We start from the raw sequence: 21,302 nt of genomic DNA, 5'->3' as shown, positions 1-21,302 counted from the left end.
AGGCCGTGAGGTCGATACGTAAAGCTCTGAGGAAGGCCGTGAGGTCGATCGATCTGAGGAAGGCGTAAAGCTCTGAGGAAGGCCGTGAGGTCGATACGTAAAGCTCTGAGGAAGGCCTTGAGGTCGATACGTAAAGCTCTGAGGAAGGCCGATACGTAAAGCTCTGAGGAAGGCCGTGAGGTCGACACGTAAAGCTCTGAGGAAGGCCGTGAGGTCGATACGTAAAGCTCTGAGGAAGGCCGATACGTAAAGCTCTGAGGAAGGCCGTGAGGTCGATACGTAAAGCTCTGAGGAAGGCCGTGAGGTCGATACGTAAAGCTCTGAGGAAGGCCGATACGTAAAGCTCTGAGGAAGGTCGTGAGGCCGATACGTAAAGCTATGAGGAAGGTCATGAGGCCGATACGTAAAGCTATGAGGAAGGCCGATACGTAAAGCTCTGAGGAAGGCTGTGAGGCCGATACGTAAAGCTATGAGGAAGGCCGATACGTAAAGCTCTGAGGAAGGCCGTGAGGCCGATACGTAAAGCTATGAGGAAGGCCGTGAGGCCGACACGTAAAGTTAAATAAAGGTCAAATAAATATCCCTCCTGATTGCGTGAATCTTCACAACCGGGATTTCCGTGAAAACCTTTTAGTTAGTTGTCTCTTGATCACCTTCTCTCCCTTTCATCTCCGTAGGGAGGGTGAGGACTGGTTGAAGATGCGCAGCATCCTCCGCCAGCTGATCATGAGACCGAAGGACGTGGCTCAGTTCTCTGACGACGTGAATGCTGTGGTGGACGACCTGGTGAAGAGAGTGGATACGCTGAGGAGCCAGCAGTCAGACGGACTCACTGTACTCAATATTAACGATCTGTTTTTCAAATACGCAATGGAAGGTGGGTAGTGGGTACCAGGAGGATCGGTAGTGGGTACAGGGAGGATGGGTAGTGGGTACAGGGAGGATGGGTACCAGGAGGATGGGTAGTGGATACAGGGAGGATGGGTACAGGGAGGATGGGTAGTGGATACAGGGAGGATGGGTAGTGGATACAGGGAGGATGGGTAGTGGATACAGGGAGGATGGGTAGTGGATACAGGGAGGATGGGTACAGGGAGGATGGGTACAGGGAGGATGGGTAGTGGGTACAGGGAGGATGGGTAGTGGGTACAGGGAGGATGGGTAGTGGGAGGATGGGTACAGGGAGGATGGGTAGTGGGTACAGGGAGGATGGGTACAGGGAGGATGGGTAGTGGGTACAGGGAGGATGGGTACAGGGAGGATGGGTAGTGGGTACAGGGAGGATGGGTAGTGGGTACAGGGAGGATGGGTACAGGGAGGATGGGTAGTGGGTACAGGGAGGATGGGTAGTGGATACAGGGAGGATGGGTAGTGGGTACAGGGAGGATGGGTAGTGGATACAGGGAGGATGGGTAGTGGGTACAGGGAGGATGGGTAGTGGGTACAGGGAGGATGGGTAGTGGGTACAGGGAGGATGGGTAGTGGGTACAGGGAGGATGGGTAGTGGGAGGATGGGTACAGGGAGGATGGGTAGTGGGTACAGGGAGGATGGGTAGTGGGTACAGGGAGGATGGGTAGTGGGTACAGGGAGGATGGGTAGTGGGTACAGGGAGGATGGGTAGTGGGTACAGGGAGGATGGGTAGTGGGAGGATGGGTACAGGGAGGATGGGTAGTGGGTACAGGGAGGATGGGTAGTGGGTACAGGGAGGATGGGTAGTGGGTACAGGGAGGATGGGTAGTGGATACAGGGAGGATGGGTAGTGGATACAGGGAGGATGGGTAGTGGATACAGGGAGGATGGGTAGTGGGTACAGGGAGGATGGGTAGTGGGTACAGGGAGGATGGGTAGTGGGTACAGGGAGGATGGGTACCAGGAGGATGGGTAGTGGGTACAGGGAGGATGGGTAGTGGGTACAGGGAGGATGGGTAGTGGATACAGGGAGGATGGGTAGTGGGTACAGGGAGGATGGGTAGTGGGTACATGGAGGATGGGTAGTGGGTACAGGGAGGATGGGTAGTGGGTACAGGGAGGATGGGTAGTGGGTACAGGGAGGATGGGTACAGGGAGGATGGGTAGTGGGTACAGGGAGGATGGGTAGTGGGTACAGGGAGGATGGGTACAGGGAGGATGGGTACAGGGAGGATGGGTAGTGGGTACAGGGAGGATGGGTAGTGGGTACAGGGAGGATGGGTACAGGGAGGATGGGTAGTGGGTACAGGGAGGATGGGTAGTGGATACAGGGAGGATGGGTAGTGGGTACAGGGAGGATGGGTACAGGGAGGATGGGTACAGGGAGGATGGGTACAGGGAGGATGGGTACAGGGAGGATGGGTAGTGGGTACAGGGAGGATGGGTAGTGGATACAGGGAGGATGGGTAGTGGGTACAGGGAGGATGGGTAGTGGATACAGGGAGGATGGGTACAGGGAGGATGGGTAGTGGGTACAGGGAGGATGGGTAGTGGGTACAGGGAGGATGGGTAGTGGGTACAGGGAGGATGGGTAGTGGGTACAGGGAGGATGGGTAGTATGTACAGGGAGGATGGGTAGTGGATACAGGGAGGATGGGTAGTGGGTACAGGGAGGATGGGTAGTGGATACAGGGAGGATGGGTACAGGGAGGATGGGTACAGGGAGGATGGGTAGTGGGTACAGGGAGGATGGGTAGTGGGTACAGGGAGGATGGGTAGTGGGTACAGGGAGGATGGGTACAGGGAGGATGGGTAGTGGGTACAGGGAGGATGGGTAGTGGGTACAGGGAGGATGGGTAGTGGGTACAGGGAGGATGGGTAGTGGATACAGGGAGGATGGGTAGTGGATACAGGGAGGATGGGTAGTGGGTACAGGGAGGATGGGTAGTGGGTACAGGGAGGATGGGTAGTGGGTACAGGGAGGATGGGTAGTGGGTACAGGGAGGATGGGTAGTGGGTACAGGGAGGATGGGTAGTGGGTACAGGGAGGATGGGTAGTGGATACAGGGAGGATGGGTACAGGGAGGATGGGTAGTGGGTACAGGGAGGATGGGTAGTGGGTACAGGGAGGATGGGTAGTGGGTACAGGGAGGATGGGTAGTGGGTACAGGGAGGATGGGTAGTGGGTACAGGGAGGATGGGTAGTGGGTACAGGGAGGATGGGTAGTGGGTACAGGGAGGATGGGTAGTGGGTACAGGGAGGATGGGTACAGGGAGGATGGGTACAGGGAGGATGGGTAGTGGGTACAGGGAGGATGGGTAGTGGGTACAGGGAGGATGGGTAGTGGGTACAGGGAGGATGGGTACAGGGAGGATGGGTAGTGGGTACAGGGAGGATGGGTACAGGGAGGATGGGTAGTGGGTACAGGGAGGATGGGTAGTGGGTACAGGGAGGATGGGTAGTGGGTACAGGGAGGATGGGTAGTGGGTACAGGGAGGATGGGTAGTGGGTACAGGGAGGATGGGTAGTGGGTACAGGGAGGATGGGTAGTGGGTACAGGGAGGATGGGTAGTGGATACAGGGAGGATGGGTACAGGGAGGATGGGTAGTGGGTACAGGGAGGATGGGTAGTGGGTACAGGGAGGATGGGTAATGGGTACAGGGAGGATGGGTAGTAAACCCCAGGATGGGTAGTGGGTCAGGGAGGATGGGTAGTCTTACAGGGAGGATGGGTAGTGGGTACAGGGAGGATGGGTAGTGGGTACAGGGAGGATGGGTACAGGGAGGATGGGTAGTGGGTACAGGGAGGATGGGTAGTGGGTCAGGGAGGATGGGTAGTGGGTACAGGGAGGATGGGTAGTGGGTACAGGGAGGATGGGTACAGGGAGGATGGGTAGTGGGTACAGGGAGGATGGGTAGTGGGTACAGGGAGGATGGGTAGTGGGTACAGGGAGGATGGGTAGTGGGTACAGGGAGGATGGGTAGTGGGTATTTGTCATACCAGCTAAACTAAAACTAATAAACCCCATCTTTCTTGTGCTCTTTGTTTCCTATCTTCAAGTTAATTTACCTTCCTCCTCTGGCGATTTACCCCCGGTATGGCAGCCATCTTGTACGAGGACCACCTGGGTGCTTGGAGAATGAGATTCCTCAGAAGAGCCAGGACTACATGAGCCCTGCACCTGATGTTTAGTTCCTTTAAGATGACCATGGTGATTTATCCCCAAGTGGCTCAGAACTTTCCCCAGACCCTGGGAGGAGTTCTGCAGCTCCTGGGACGACTCTTCAGTTTCAGACTGGTGATTTACCACCCGATGCTGCATTTCCACTGGTGATTCACCACCCGGTGTTTGACCTTTAAAAGACTGGTGATTCACCACCCGGTGTTTGACCTTTAGAAGACTCAGACTGGTGATTCACCACCCGGTGTTTCACCTTTAGAAGACTGGTGATTCACCACCCGGTGTTTGACCTTTAAAAGACTGGTGATTTACCACCCGGTGTTTGACCTTTAAAAGCCTCAGACTGGTGATTTACCACCCGGTGTTTGACCTTTAGAAGCCTCAGACTGGTGATTTACCACCCGGTGTTTGACCTTTAGAAGCCTCAGACTGGTGATATACCACCCGGTGTTTGACCTTTAGAAGCCTCAGACTGGTGATTTACCACCCGGTGTTTCACCTTTAGAAGACTGGTGATTTACCACCCGGTGTTTCACCTTTAGAAGACTGGTGATTTACCACCCGGTGTTTCACCTTTAGAAGCCTCAGACTGGTGATTTACCACCCGGTGTTTGACCTTTAGAAGACTCAGACTGGTCTGACTGCTGAGAGCTACTTTATTGAGGAGAAATGTCTCACCTACACTCTTAGAAAAACATCAAATGCTACTACATCTGTCTCCATAGGAGAACCCTTTGTAGAACCCTTTTGGGTTCCAGGTAGAACCCTTTTGGGTTCCAGGGAGAACCCTTTCTGGCTTCCAGGTAGAACCCCTTACACAGAGTGTTCTACATGGAACTTAAAATCATTCTGAAACCCAAAATGATTCTACCTGGAACCAAAAGGGTTCTACCTAAAACCCAAAAGGGTTCTACCTGGAACCAAAAGGGTTCTACCTGGAACCAAAAGGGTTCTACCTGAAACCCAAAAGGATTTTTCACCAGGATCCATAAAGGGTTATCCTATGGGGACAGACGAAGAACCCTTTTCAAACCCTTTCTTTCTCTGGATAAGAGTGTCTGATAAATGACTCACTTATGAATGCAGGCATGTAACCCAATACTGTTGTTCTGGACTAGAGATGAATATGTTCCCATAACCCTCTCCCCCTCCCCCCAGGCCACCCAATACTGTTGTTCTGGACTAGAGATGAATATGTTCCCATAACCCTCTCCCCCTCCCCCCAGGCCACCCAATACTGTTGTTCTGGACTAGAGATGAATATGTTCCCATAACCCTCTCCCCCTCCCCCCCACCCAATACTGTTGTTCTGGACTAGAGATGAATATGTTCCACCCCCCTCCCCCAGGCCACCCAATACTGTTGTTCTGGACTAGAGATGAATATGTTCCCATAACCCTCTCCCCCTCCCCCAGGCCCCCAGGCCACCCAATACTGTTGTTCTGGACTAGAGATGAATATGTTCCCATAACCCTCTCCCCCTCCCCCCAGGCCACCCAATACTGTTGTTCTGGACTAGAGATGAATATGTTCCCATAACCCTCTCCCCCTCCCCCAGGCCACCCAATACTGTTGTTCTGGACTAGAGATGAATATGTTCCCATAACCCTCTCCCCCTCAGGCCACCCAATACTGTTGTTCTGGACTAGAGATGAATATGTTCCCATAACCCTCTCCCCCAGGCCACCCAATACTGTTGTTCTGACTAGAGATGAATATGTTCCCATAACCCTCAGGCCACCCAATACTGTTGTTCTGACCCGAGAATATGAACCTGGAGGAGATCTACGCTAACATGAGATGAATATGTTCCCATACTGAGATGTTACTGGCTGGGGTGGATCCAGGGTGAGCAATAGAGGAGATGTTAACTCACATGCTGGTGACCCGAGAGATGAACCTGGAGAGATCAAACATGACTGAGATGTTACTGGCTGGGGTGGACACGGTGAGCAATAGAGGAGATGTTACTGGCTGGGGTGGACACGGTGAGCAATAGAGGAGATGTTACTGGCTGGGGTGGACACGGTGAGCAATAGAGGAGATGTTACTGGCTGGGGTGGACACGGTGAGCAATAGAGGAGATGTTACTGGCTGGGGTGGACACGGTGAGCAATAGAGGAGATGTTACTGGCTGGGGTGGACACGGTGAGCAATAGAGGAGATGTTACTGGCTGGGGTGGACACGGTGAGCAATAGAGGAGATGTTACTGGCTGGGGTGGACACGGTGAGCAATAGAGGAGATGTTACTGGCTGTAGGGGGACAACCCAGCTATAACGTTTTACCCTCCTGTTTTGCCCCACCCCTGTGCCCCCCCACTCTCTGCCCCCCCCTGTGCCCCCTGTGCCCACCCCACCCCGTGCCCCCCATTCTGCTGGAGCCTCTCAGGGGGTGTTTAGTCTTGGTTCCCACCAGACATCTCCGTGTGTGTGTGAACTGTGTGTATAGCAGAGACTGCCAGGGTGTTGTGGGACGTCAGATTAATGTGACGTGTCAATGAGAGTTGGCCTGGGGGGGGGATCAAATCTTGGCAGGAGGGTTGGGTTAGCAGACTGCCTCTATCCAGCCTCTACTCAGCTCCTCTCAGCTCCTCCTAGCTGTAACAGGGTGTTATGCTCTGGGAGGTGGAGGAGGGTTTAAACCCTGCAGGGAGGCTGTCATATGATTCCCCCTGGTTGCCAGGGTGTTGCCAGGGAGTTGCCAGGGTCTTGCCAGCTGAGGAAACCAAGAGAAGGATCAAGCCTTTGATCTTCCATCCCTCGCTGGGGGGGGGGGGGGAGAGGGGAGGGGGAGGGAGAGGGGAGGGGGAGATGGTCCTCGCTGGGACGCTGACCTCAGGATGAACCCTGCTAGTGAAGGCGTTTGGGGGAGAGGGAGGGAGGGGGGGGAGGGGAGGGAGGGAGGGGGAGGAGAGGGGGGGGGAGGGAGGGAGGGGGAGGGAGAGGGAGAGGGAGAGGGGGGAGAGGGGGGAGGGGGGGAGGGAGAGGGAGGGGGGAGAGAGAGGGAGAGGGAGGGGGAGGGAGGGGGAGGGAGAGGGGAGAGGGGGGGAGGGAGAGGGGGAGAGAGGGGAGAGGGGGGAGAGGAGAGGGAGGAGGAGGGGGAGGGAGAGGGGGGGAGATGGTTGTGAGAACAAAAGGTCGTAGGTGTAGATGTTTTTAGAAGTTGCATTGTGATCAGGTCTTCCTGACCACCTCTGAAGGTCAGATTGTGTCTGGATATCAAGTGTAAACCGATCTGGACGGTCAAACCATTTGAAATCATCGTTAGACCGCCTGGTCAAACCATTTGAAATCATCGTTAGACCGCCTGGTCAAACCATTTGAAATCATCGTTAGACCGCCTGGTCAAACCATTTGAAATCATCGTTAGACCGCCGGGTCAAACCATTTGAAATCATCGTTAGACCGCCTGGTCAAACCATTTGAAATCATCGTTAGACCGCCTGGTCAAACCATTTGAAATCATCGTTAGACCGCCTGGTCAAACCATTGACTTTATGGCATCAATAATAGACTCAAAATTAAATGTATTCGTATTATTTTGAAAAAAAAAACAGGATATCTGGTCACCATGGAGACACGATGGACAACATACAGGGAGGGACCAGGATGTCTAGTTACCATAGAGACACGGTGGACAACATACAGGGAGGAACCGGGATATCTGGTTACCATGGAGTCACGGTGGACAACATACAGGGAGGAACCGGGATATCTGGTTACCATGGAGACACGGTGGACAACATACAGGGAGGAACCAGGATATCTGGTCACCGTGGAGACACGGTGGACAACATACAGGGAGGAACCAGGATATCTGGTCACCATGGAGACACGATGGACAACATACAGGGAGGAACCAGGCTATCTAGTTACCATGGAGACACGGTGGACAACATACAGGGAGGGACCAGGATGTCTGGTCACCATAGAGACATGGTGGACAACATACAGGGAGGGACCAGGATATCTAGTTACCATGGAGACACGGTGGACAACATACAGGGAGGAACCAGGATATCTGGTCACCATGGAGACACGGTGGACAACATACAGGGAGGAACCAGGATATCTGGTCACCATGGAGACACGGTGGACAACATACAGGGAGGGACCAGGATATCTAGTTACCATGGAGACACGGTGGACAACATACAGGGAGGAACCAGGATATCTGGTCACCATGGAGACACGGTGGACAACATACAGGGAGGAACCAGGATATCTGGTCACCATGGAGACACGGTGGACGATGTACAGGGAGGAACCAGGATATCTGGTCACCATGGAGACACGGTGGACAACATACAGGGAGGAACCAGGATATCTGGTCACCATGGAGACACGGTGGACAACATACAGGGAGGAACCAGGATATCTGGTCACCATGGAGACACGGTGGACAACATACAGGGAGGAACCAGGATATCTGGTCACCATGGAGACATGGTGGACAACATACAGGGAAGGACCAGGATATCTGGTCACCATGGAGACACGGTGGACAACATACAGGGAGGACCCAGGATATCTGGTTACCATGGAGACACGGTGGACGATGTACAGGGAGGACCCAGGATATATGGTTACCATGGAGACACGGTGGACAACGTACAGGGAGGGACCAGGATATCTGGTCACCATGGAGACACGGTGGACAACATACAGGGAGGGACCAGGATATCTGGTCACCATGGAGACACGGTGGACAACATACAGGGAGGGACCAGGTTATCTGGTTACCATGGAGACACGGTGGACAACATACAGGGAGGAACCAGGATATCTGGTCACCATGGAGACTCGTTTTAATACCGTGTGTCGATACAACGGCTACGATGGGGGCACAATCAGATTGTGGATATATTCAGTACAAGGAATGCATGTTGGCATCAGGTATAAACAAGGTGTGTGTGTGTGTGTGTGTGTGTGTGTGTGTGTGTGTGTGTGTGTGTGTGTGTGTGTGTGTGTGTGTGTGTGTGTGTGTGTGTGTGTGTGTGTGTGTGTGTGTGTGTGTGTGAGAGAGAGAGAGAGAGAGAGAGAGAGAAAGGGATAGAAAGAGAGAACAAAAGCAAGGTCTCTCTGCAACATAATAACCGCTGTGTGGGGGAGGAAGGGAGGGAGGGAGGGAGGGAGGGAGGGAGGGAGGGAGGGAGGGAGGGAGGGAGGGAGGGAGGGAGGGAGGGAGGGAGAGAGAGAGAGAGAGAGAGAGGAGGGAGGGAGGAAGGGAGGGAGGGAGGGAGGGAGGGAGGGAGGGAGGGAGGAAGGAAGGGAGGGAGAGAGGGAGGGAGGGAGGGAGGGAGAGAGGGGAGGAGGGGGTTAGGAGAACAAAAGCAAGGTCTGTCTGTGTGACATAAGAACCGCTGTGTGGGGGAGAGAGGGAGGGAGGGAGAGAGGGAGGGAGGGAGGGAGAGAGGGAGAGAGGAGAGGGAGGGAGGGAGGGAGGGAGGGAGGGAGGGAGGGAGGGAGGGAGGAAGGGAGGGAGGAAGGGAGGGAGGGGGGGAGGGAGGGAGAGAGGGGAGGAGGGGGTTAGGAGAACAAAAGCAAGGTCTGTCTGTGTGACATAAGAACCGCTGTGTGGGGGAGAGAGGGAGGGAGATGACTACAAAGGGGATGGAGGGATTTGAATAAAGGAACGAGGAAATGGAAAACTGAGATTAGAGGTAAATTGGAGAGGAGACGAGGAAACAGGGGCAGTTGAATAGTTTTAAGAGACATTAGGAGACATTAGGAGACAACACACTGTGTGTTTGAAAAGGAGAAACAGTGGAATAGTGTACTAGACTAGAGGGAGGAACACCCTATTCCCTATATAGTGCACTACTTTATGACTCCCTATATAGTACACTACATTATGACACCCTATTCCCTATATAGTGCACTACTTTATGACACCCTATTCCCTATATAGTGCACTACTTTATGACACCCTATTCCCTATATAGTGCACTACTTTGACACCCTATTCCCTATATATATATATATTTTTTTTTTAACCTTTATTTTACTAGGCAAGTCAGTTAAGAACAAATTCTTATTTTCAATGACGGCCCTAGGAACAGTGGGTTAACTGGTCTAGGAACAGTGGGTTAACTGGTCTAGGAACAGTGGGTTAACTGGTCTAGGAACAGTGGGTTAACTGGTCTAGGAACAGTGGGTTAACTGGTCTAGGAACAGTGGGTTAACTAACTGGTCTAGGAACAGTGGGTTAACTGGTCTAGGAACAGTGGGTTAACTGGTCTAGGAACAGTGGGTTAACTGGTCTAGGAACAGTGGGTTAACTGGTCTAGGAACAGTGGGTTAACTGGTCTAGGAACAGTGGGTTAACGCCTGTTCAGGGGCAGAACGACAGATTTGTACCTTGTCAGCTCGGGGATTCCAACTTGCAACCTTTCGGCTACTAGTCCAACGCTCTAACCCACATTGTGCACTACTTTATGACACTTTAAGCCCTAACAACTGGTCTAATGGTCTAATGCTGTTATGATCTAATGTTGTTACGATCTAATGTTGTTATGATCTAATTGTCTAATGTTGTTATGGTCTAATGGTCTAATGTTGTTATGATCTAATGGTCTAATGTTGTTATGGTCTAATGTTGTTATGGTCCAATGTTGTTATGGTCTAATGTTGTTATGGTCTAATGTTGTTATGGTCTAATGGTCTAATGTTGTTATGATCTAATGTTGTTATGATCTAATGGTCTAATGCTGTTATGGTCTAATGGTCTAATGTTGTTATGGTCTAATGTTGTTATGGTCTAATGGTCTAATGTTGTTATCGTAGAATGTATGCACACATGACTGTAAGTCGCTTTGGATAAAAGCGTCTGCTAAATGGCATATATTATTATATTATTATTATTATTATTATTAACTAGCAAATCTAGTGCAGTCCATGTTGTTATGATCTAATTGTCTAATGTTGTTATGGTCTAATGGTCTAATGTTGTTATGATCTAATGGTCTAATGTTGTTATGGTCTAATGTTGTTATGGTCTAATGTTGTTATGGTCTAATGTTGTTATGGTCTAATGTTGTTATGGTCTAATGATCTAATGTTGTTATGATCTAATGATCTAATGTTGTTATGGTCTAATGTTGTTATGGTCTAATGGTCTAATGTTGTTATGATCTAATGGTCTAATGTTGTTATGGTCTAATGGTCTAATGTTGTTATGGTCTAATGGTCTAATGTTGTTATGGTCTAATGTTGTTATGTTCTAATGTTGTTATGGTCTAATGGTCTAATGTTGTTATGGTCTAATGTTGTTATGGTCTAATGGTCTAATGTTGTTATGGTCTAATGTTGTTATGATCTAATGGTCTAATGTTGTTATGGTCTAATGGTCTAATGTTGTTATGGTCTAATGTTGTTATGTTCTAATGTTGTTATGTTCTAATGTTGTTATGGTCTAATGGTCTAATGTTGTTATGGTCTAATGGTCTAATGTTGTTATGGTCTAATGGTCTAATGTTGTTATGTTCTAATGTTGTTATGGTCTAATGGTCTAATGTTGTTATGGTCTAATGGTCTAATGTTGTTATGGTCTAATGTTGTTATGATCTAATGGTCTAATGTTGTTATGGTCTAATGGTCTAATGTTGTTATGGTCTAATGGTCTAATGTTGTTATGGTCTAATGGTCTAATGTTGTTATGGTCTAATGTTGTTATGGTCTAATGTTGTTATGTTCTAATGTTGTTATGGTCTAATGGTCTAATGTTGTTATGGTCTAATGTTGTTATGATCTAATGGTCTAATGTTGTTATGGTCTAATGGTCTAATGTTGTTATGGTCTAATGGTCTAATGGTGTTATGGTCTAATGGTCTAATGTTGTTATGGTCTAATGTTGTTATGGTCTAATGTTGTTATGGTCTAATGTTGTTATGATCTAATGTTGTTATGGTCTAATGTTGTTATGGTCTAATGGTCTAATGTTGTTATGGTCTAATGTTGTTATGGTCTAATGTTGTTATGGTCTAATGTTGTTATGGTCTAATGGTCTAATGTTGTTATGGTCTAATGTTGTTATGGTCTAATGTTGTTATGGTCTAATGGTCTAATGCTGTTATGATCTAATGTTGTTACGATCTAATGTTGTTATGATCTAATTGTCTAATGTTGTTATGGTCTAATGGTCTAATGTTGTTATGATCTAATGGTCTAATGTTGTTATGGTCTAATGTTGTTATGGTCCAATGTTGTTATGGTCTAATGTTGTTATGGTCTAATGGTCTAATGTTGTTATGATCCAATGTTGTTATGATCTAATATTGTTATGATCTAATGGTCTAATGCTGTTATGGTCTAATGGTCTAATGTTGTTATGGTCTAATGTTGTTATGGTCTAATGGTCTAATGTTGTTATCGTAGAATGTATGCACACATGACTGTAAGTCGCTTTGGATAAAAGCGTCTGCTAAATGGCATATATTATTATTATTATTATTATTATTACAACCCTGGCGATCCTCAGTATAACAGGAGCCCTAACAACCCCGACGATCCTCAGTCAAACAGGAGCCCTAACAACCCCGACGATCCTCAGTATAACAGGAGCCCTAACAACCCCGACGATCCTCAGTATAACAGGAGCCCTAACAACCCCGACGATCCTCAGTCAAACAGGAGCCCTAACAACCCCGACGATCCTCAGTCAAACAGGAGCCCTAACAACCCCGACGATCCTCAGTCAAACAGGAGCCCTAACAACCCCGACGATCCTCAGTATAACAGGAGCCCTAACAACCCCGACGATCCTCAGTATAACAGGAGCCCTAACAACCCCGACGATCCTCAGTATAACAGGAACTGGACTTTCTGATATCTCTATCGTTGCCTTTCTAACTTGTTGGAGGAAGTGGAGGCTGGCGGAGGGAGGAAGTGGAGGCTGGCGGAGGGAGGAAGTGGAGGCTGGCGGAGGGAGGAAGTGGAGGCTGGCGGAGGGAGGAAGTGGAGGCTGGCGGAGGGAGGAAGTGGAGGCTGGTGGAGGGAGGAAGTGGAGGCTGGTGGAGGGAGGAAGTGGAGGCTGGTGGAGGGAGGAAGTGGAGGCTGGTGGAGGGAGGAAGTGGAGGCTGGTGGAGGGAGGAAGTGGAGGCTGGTGGAGGGAGGAAGTGGAGGCTGGTGGAGGGAAGAAGTGGAGGCTGGTGGAGGGAGGAAGTGGAGGCTGGTGGAGGGAGGAAGTATCTATTTTAATTGAACCAGGAAACCATTTAAGGGTAATTAACCTCTTGAGCTAGCGGGGGAGGTCAACATTCAGAGAAAGGCAGCAATGGATGTATGGAAAGGTAATAAATACATCCAGCAACAAACTAATAGATATATTAATGCGATCTCTCTGTCTCTCTCTCTGTCTCTCTCTCTGTCTCTCTCTCTCTCTCTCTGTCTCTCTCTGTCTCTCTCTCTGTCTCTCTCTCTGTCTCTCTCTGTCTCTCTCTCTCTCTCTCTCTCTGTCTCTCTCTCTCTCTCTCTCTCTCTGTCTCTCTCTGTCTGGTCTCTGTCTCTCTCTCTGTCTCTCTCTCTGTGTGTCTCTCCATCTAGACATCATTCACCCTGTCCTGGGCCTGCTACCTCTTGGCCCGTCACCCTGAGGTCCAGCAGGAGATCTACGAGGAGGTGACGAGGACTCTGGGACACGGGACCATCCCCACCGCTGATGACGTCCCCCGTCTACCCCTCATCAGAGGACTGGTGAAGGAGACACTACGGTACACACACACACACACACACACACACACACACACACACACACACACACACACACACACACACACACACACACACACACACACACACACACACACACACACACACACACACACACACACACACACACACACTCTCAACTCTTTAAGAAAAGTAATGCCTTTTAAATAAGTCTTCTCTCTCAATGTCTCTCTCTCTCTTTCTCTGTCTCTGTCTCTCTCTCTCTGTCTGTCTGTCTGTTTCTCTATCAAAATTCAATTCAAGGGGCTTTATTGTCATGGGAAACATATGTTAACATTGTCAAAGCAAGTGAAATAGATCATAAAAAGTGAAATAAACAATAACAAATTAACAGTAAACAAAAAGAAAAGAATAAAGACATTAAATGTCCTAATATGTGCAAATAGTTACTCTCTTTTTCTTTCCCTCCCCCCTCTCTTCCCCCTCTCTATACCTCTCTCCCCCTGTCCTCCTCCTCTCCATACCTCTTTCTGTCTCCCCCTCTCTGTCTCCCCCTCTCTGTCTCCCCCCTCTCTCTGTCTCTTGCTCCCCCTCTCTCTGTCTCTTGCTCCCCCTCTCTCTGTCTCTCGTCCCCCTCTCTGTCTCCCCCTCTCTTTCTCTCCCCCTCTCTCCCCCTCTGTCTCTCTCCCCCTCTCTCTCCCTCCCCCTCTCTGTCTCCCCCTCTCTCCCCCTCTCTGGCTCTCTCCCCTCTCTCTGTCTCTCCCCCCTCTCTCTGTCTCTCCCCCCTCTCTCTCTGTCTCTCTGTCTCCCCCACCCTCCCCCTCCCCCTGTCTGTCCCCCTCTCTTTGTCTCCCCTCCCCCTCTCTCTGTCTCCCCCCGTCTCTCCCCCTCTCTCTGTCTCCCCTCCCCCTCTCTCCCCCTCTCTCTGTCTCCCCCTCTCTCCCCCTCTCTCTCCCCCTCTCTGTCTCCCCCTCTCTCCCACTCTCTGTCTCTCCCCCTCTCTGTCTCTCTCCCCCCCCTCTCTCTGTGTCTCCCCCCTCTCTCTGTCTCTGTCTCCCCCACCCCCTCCCCCTCTCTGCCCCCCCTCTCTCTGTCTCCCCTCCCCCTCTCTCCCCCTCTCTCTGTCCCCCCCACCCCTAACTCCCCCTCTCTGTCTCTCTTCCTTCTCCCCCAGAATGTTTCCTGTTCTGCCAGGTAATGGGCGTGTTACCCAGGATGACTTGGTGGTTGGCGGTTACTTCATCCCCAAAGGGGTAAGAGTGTGTCTATATCCCACCCAGGGTGATGATGACTGTGTGTCTATATCCCACCCAGGGTGATGATGACTGTGTGTCTATATCCCACCCAGGGTGACCTCCCTGTCTCCTCTCCTCCTCAGACTCTCCTCATATCCTCCCTGTCTCCTCTCCTCCTTAGACTCTCCTCATATCCTCCCTGTCTCCTCTCCTCCTCAGACCCAGGCTCCTCATATCCTCCCTGTCTCCTCCTCCTCCTCAGACCCAGACTCTCCTCATATCCTCCCTGTCTCCTCCTCCTCCTCAGACCCAGACTCTCCTCATATCCTCCCTGTCTCCTCTCCTCCTCAGATCCAGACTCTCCTCATATCCTCCCTGTCTCCTCTCCTCCTCAGACTCTCCTCATATCCTCCCTGTCTCCTCTCCTCCTCAGACCCAGACTCTCCTCATATCCTCCCTGTCTCCTCTCCTCCTCAGACCCAGACTCTCCTCATATCCTCCCTGTCTCCTCTCCTCCTCAGACCCAGGCTCCTCATATCCTCCCTGTCTCCTCCTCCTCCTCAGACCCAGACTCTCCTCATATCCTCCCTGTCTCCTCCTCCTCCTCAGACCCAGACTCTCCTCATATCCTCCCTGTCTCCTCTCCTCCTCAGATCCAGACTCTCCTCATATCCTCCCTGTCTCCTCTCCTCCTCAGACTCTCCTCATATCCTCCCTGTCTCCTCTCCTCCTCAGACCCAGACTCTCCTCATATCCTCCCTGTCTCCTCTCCTCCTCAGACCCAGACTCTCCTCATATCCTCCCTGTCTCCTCTCCTCCTCAGACTCTCCTCATATCCTCCCTGTCTCATCTCCTCCTCAGACCCAGACTCTCCTCATATCCTCCCTGTCTCCTCTCCTCCTCAGACTCTCCTCATATCCTCCCTGTCTCCTCCTCCTCCTCAGACCCAGACTCTCCTCATATCCTCCCTGTCTCCTCTCCTCCTCAGATCCAGACTCTCCTCAGTCTCCTCTCCTCCTCAGACTCTCCTCATATCCTCCCTGTCTCCTCTCCTCCTCAGACCCAGACTCTCCTCATATCCTCCCTGTCTCCTCTCCTCCTCAGACCCAGACTCTCCTCAGACTCTCCTCATATCCTCCCTGTCTCCTCCTCCTCCTCAGACCCAGACTCTCCTCATATCCTCCCTGTCTCCTCTCCTCCTCAGATCCAGACTCTCCTCATATCCTCCCTGTCTCCTCTCCTCCTCAGACTCTCCTCATATCCTCCCTGTCTCATCTCCTCCTCAGACTCTCCTCATATCCTCCCTGTCTCCTCTCCTCCTCAGACTCTCCTCATATCCTCCCTGTCTCCTCTCCTCCTCAGACTCTCCTCATATCCTCCCTGTCTCCTCTCCTCCTCAGACCCAGACTCTCCTCATATCCTCCCTGTCTCCTCTCCTCCTCAGACTCTCCTCATACCTCCCTGTCTCCTCTCCTCCTCAGACTCTCCTCTCCTCCCTGTCTCCTCTCCTCCTCAGACCCAGACTCTCCTCCCTCCCTGTCTCCTCTCCTCCTCCTCTCCTCTCCTCCCTGTCTCTCTCCCCTCAGACTCTCCTCATATCCTCCCTGTCTCCTCTCCTCCTCAGACCCAGACTCTCCTCATATCCTCCCTGTCTCCTCCTCAGACTCTCCTCATCCTCCCTGTCTCCTCTCCTCCTCAGACCCAGACTCTCCTCATATCCTCCCTGTCTCCTCTCCTCCTCAGACCCAGACTCTCCTCATATCCTCCCTGTCTCCTCCTCAGTCTCCTCATATCCTCCCTCTCCTCTCCCCAGACTCTCCTCTATCCTCCCTGTCTCCCCTCAGACTCTCCTCATATCCTCCCTCTCCTCCTCAGACTCTCCTCATATCCTCCCTGTCTCCTCTCCTCCTCAGACCCAGACTCTCCTCATATCCTCCCTGTCTCCTCTCCTCCTCAGACTCTCCTCATATCCTCCCTGTCTCCTCTCCTCCTCAGACCCAGACTCTCCTCATATCCTCCCTGTCTCCCCTCCTCCTCAGACTCTCCTCTCCTCCCTCTCCTCCCTCCTCAGACTCTCCTCATATCCTCCCTGTCTCCTCTCCTCCTCAGACTCTCCTCCCTCCCTGTCTCCTCCTCAGACTCTCCTCCCTCCCTGTCTCCTCTCCTCCTCAGACCCAGACTCTCCTCATATCCTCCCTGTCTCCTCTCCTCCTCAGACTCTGTCTCCTCCCTGTCTCCTCTCCTCTGACTCTCCTCATATCCTCCCTGTCTCCTCTCCTGACCCAGACTCTCCTCATATCCTCCCTGTCTCCTCTCCTCCTCAGACCCAGACTCTCCTCATATCCTCCCTGTCTCCTCTCCTCCTCAGACCCAGACTCTCCAGACCCAGACTCTCCTCATATCCTCCCTGTCTCCTCTCCTCCTCAGACTCTCCTCATATCCTCCCTGTCTCCTCTCCTCCTCAGACTCTCCTCATATCCTCCCTGTCTCCTCTCCTCCTCAGACTCTCCTCATATCCTCCCTGTCTCCTCTCCTCCTCAGATCCAGACTCTCCTCATATCCTCCCTGTCTCCTCTCCTCCTCAGACTCTCCTCATATCCTCCCTGTCTCCTCTCCTCCTCAGACTCTCCTCATATCCTCCCTGTCTCCTCTCCTCCTCAGACCCAGACTCTCCTCATATCCTCCCTGTCTCCTCTCCTCCTCAGACCCAGACTCTCCTCATATCCTCCCTGTCTCCTCTCCTCCTCAGACCCAGACTCTCCTCATATCCTCCCTGTCTCCTCTCCTCCTCAGACTCTCCTCACTGTCCTCCTCAGACTCTCCTCATATCCTCCCTGTCCTCCTCAGACTCTCCTCATATCCTCCCTGTCTCCTCTCCTCCTCAGACTCTCCTCATATCCTCCCTGTCTCCTCTCCTCCTCAGACTCTCCTCATATCCTCCCTGTCTCCTCTCCTCCTCAGACTCTCCTCATATCCTCCCTGTCTCCTCCTCAGACTCTCCTCATCCTCCCTGTCTCCTCTCCTCCTCAGACCCAGACTCTCCTCATATCCTCCCTGTCTCCTCTCCTCCTCAGACCCAGACTCTCCTCATATCCTCCCTGTCTCCTCCTCAGACTCCTCAGTCTCCCCTCCTCAGACTCTCCTCATATCCTCCCTGTCTCCTCTCCTCCTCAGACCCAGACTCTCCTCATATCCTCCCTGTCCTCCCTCCTCAGACTCTCCTCTCCTCCCTGTCTCATCTCCTCCTCAGACTCTCCTCATATCCTCCCTGTCTCCTCTCCTCCTCAGACTCTCCTCATATCCTCCCTGTCTCCTCTCCTCCTCAGACTCTCCTCATATCCTCCCTGTCTCATCTCCTCCTCAGACTCTCCTCATATCCTCCCTGTCTCCTCTCCTCCTCAGACTCTCCTCATATCCTCCCTGTCTCCTCTCCTCCTCAGACCCAGACTCTCCTCATATCCTCCCTGTCTCCTCTCCTCCTCAGACTCTCCTCATATCCTCCCTGTCTCCTCTCCTCCTCAGACCCAGACTCTCCTCATATCCTCCCTGTCTCCTCTCCTCCTCAGACCCAGACTCTCCTCATCCTCCCTGTCTCCTCTCCTCCCCAGACTCTCCTCATATCCTCCCTGAGACTCTCCTCATATCCTCCCTGTCTCCTCTCCTCCTCAGACCCAGACTCTCCTCATATCCTCCCTGTCTCCTCTCCTCCTCAGACTCTCCTCATCCCCCTGTCTCCTCTCCTCCTCAGACCCAGACTCTCCTCATATCCTCCCTGTCTCCTCTCCTCCTCAGACTCTCCTCATATCCTCCCTGTCTCCTCTCCTCCTCAGACCCAGACTCTCCTCATATCCTCCCTGTCTCCTCTCCTCCTCAGACCCAGACTCTCCTCATATCCTCCCTGTCTCCTCTCCTCCTCAGACCCAGGCTCCTCATATCCTCCCTGTCTCCTCCTCCTCCTCAGACTCTCCTCATATCCTCCCTGTCTCCTCCTCCTCCTCAGACCCAGACTCTCCTCATATCCTCCCTGTCTCCTCTCCTCCTCAGACTCTCCTCATATCCTCCCTGTCTCCTCTCCTCCTCAGACTCTCCTCATATCCTCCCTGTCTCCTCTCCTCCTCAGACCCAGACTCTCCTCATATCCTCCCTGTCTCCTCTCCTCCTCAGACTCTCCTCATATCCTCCCTGTCTCCTCTCCTCCTCAGACTCTCCTCATATCCTCCCTGTCTCCTCTCCTCCTCAGACTCTCCTCATATCCTCCCTGTCTCCTCCTCAGACTCTCCTCATATCCTCCCTGTCTCCTCTCCTCCTCAGACTCTCCTCATATCTCCTCCCTATCCTCCCTGTCTCCTCTCCTCCTCAGACCTCCTCATATCCTCCCTGTTGACCCAGCTCTATGTCACTACTCTACCTCCATGGACGAGGAGAATTTCCCCGGGCTGATGACTTCCGTCCAGACCGCTGGATCAGGAAGGACGCTACGGACCGGGTGGATAACTGGCTCCATCCCGTTCGGCTACGGCATCAGGAGCTGCATCGGCAGGAGGATAGCTGAACTGGAGATGCACCTGGCTCTTACACAGGTGGGGGAACCACACACACACACACACACACACACACACACACACACACACACACACACACACACACACACACACACACACACACACACACACACACACACACACACACACACACACACACACACACACACACACACACACACACACACACACACACACAGATTATTTTTCTGACAACAGTATCTTGGGTGATCTTGATCCCTTCTCAAATAGACAATAGATTTTCTCATCTTATTCTGTACCAGTGACACTGTTGTTCCCAAAATGAAGGTCTCTGCATGACTTAGTCTTCTTCTTCTATCAGAAATAGAGTGACTTCTTCTCCTCCAGCTGGTTAATACCTGTTGTGTTTCTCTTCTTCTCCTCCAGCTGGTTAATACCTGTTGTGTTTCTCTTCTTCTCCTCCAGCTGGTTAATACCTGTTGTGTTTGTCTCTTCTTCTCCTCCAGCTGGTTAATACCTGTTGTGTTTCTCTTCTTCTCCTCCAGCTGGTTAATACCTGTTGTGTTTGTCTCTTCTTCTCCTCCAGCTGGTTAATACCTGTTGTGTTTCTCTTCTTCTCTCCAGCTGGTTAATACCTGTTGTGTTTCTCTTCTTCTCCTCCAGCTGGTTAATAACGGTTGTGTTTGTCTCTTCTTCTCCTCCAGCTGGTTAATACCTGTTGTGTTTGTCTCTTCTTCTCCTCCAGCTGGTTAATACCGGTTGTGTTTGTCTCTTCTTCTCCTCCAGCTGGTTAATACCTGTTGTGTTTGTCTCTTCTTCTCCTCCAGCTGGTTAATACCGGTTGTGTTTGTCTCTTCTTCTCCTCCAGCTGGTTAATACCGGTTGTGTTTGTCTCTTCTTCTCCTCCAGCTGGTTAATACCGGTTGTGTTTGTCTCTTCTTCTCCTCCAGCTGGTTAATACCGGTTGTGTTTGTCTCTTCTTCTCCTCCAGCTGGTTAATACCGGTTGTGTTTGTCTCTTCTTCTCCTCCAGCTGGTTAATACCGGTTGTGTTTGTCTCTTCTTCTCCTCCAGCTGATCCAGAGGTTCCAGATTGGGCTGTGTCCCGTCACAGAAGAAATCAAAGCCAAAACCCACGGCCTCCTCTGTCCTGCTGCGCCCATCAACCTGCAGTTTGCCGACAGACAACCCTAGACCAAAACCCACGACCCTCCTCTGTCCTGCTGCGCCCATCAACCTGCAGTTTGCCGACAGACAACCCTAGACCAAAACCCACGGCCGTCCTCTGTCCTACTGCGCCCATCAACCTGCAGTTTGCCGACAGACAACCCTAGACCAAAACCCACGGCCGTCCTCTGTCCTACTGCGCCCATCAACCTGCGGTTTGCCGACAGACAACCCTAGACCAAAACCCACGGCCGTCCTCTGTCCTACTGCGCCCCGATCAAAACCCACGGCCTGCGGTTTGCCGACAGACAACCCTGGACAGATACACTGTTTAACTCCTTTCTTCTCCTTATCTCTCTAGTGAGGAGGTAAATGGGAGAATAACGGACAGACTGTCGTAAGGCAGGTTTATACCATCCTGTACCCAGATGCTATTGTTCTGTGTAAACAGCCTCTAAGATACAGGATGTACACAGACCATAAGTGTCAGCTTTTTATATATACATACAATATCAATACTTGTTTCATTACAACTTTTACAACTTCCTGTTATCAACTGACTTCAGCACAGTGTCTGGCTGTGGATTGGCTGCAGCGTCTGGCTGTGGATTGGC

General features: G+C 51.6%; 1 pseudogene; it reads left to right on the top strand.

Moving 5' to 3' along the window:
* LOC124018727 overlaps positions 1-20,927 on the top strand; it is a 29,312-nt pseudogene extending 8,385 nt beyond the window's left edge.
* Positions 20,928-21,302: the final 375 nt, after the last annotated feature.

Source organism: Oncorhynchus gorbuscha, unplaced genomic scaffold (assembly GCF_021184085.1).
Source record: "Oncorhynchus gorbuscha isolate QuinsamMale2020 ecotype Even-year unplaced genomic scaffold, OgorEven_v1.0 Un_scaffold_572, whole genome shotgun sequence".
Lineage (NCBI taxonomy): Eukaryota > Metazoa > Chordata > Actinopteri > Salmoniformes > Salmonidae > Oncorhynchus > Oncorhynchus gorbuscha.
This window is presented reverse-complemented; position numbering and strand designations above follow the sequence as displayed.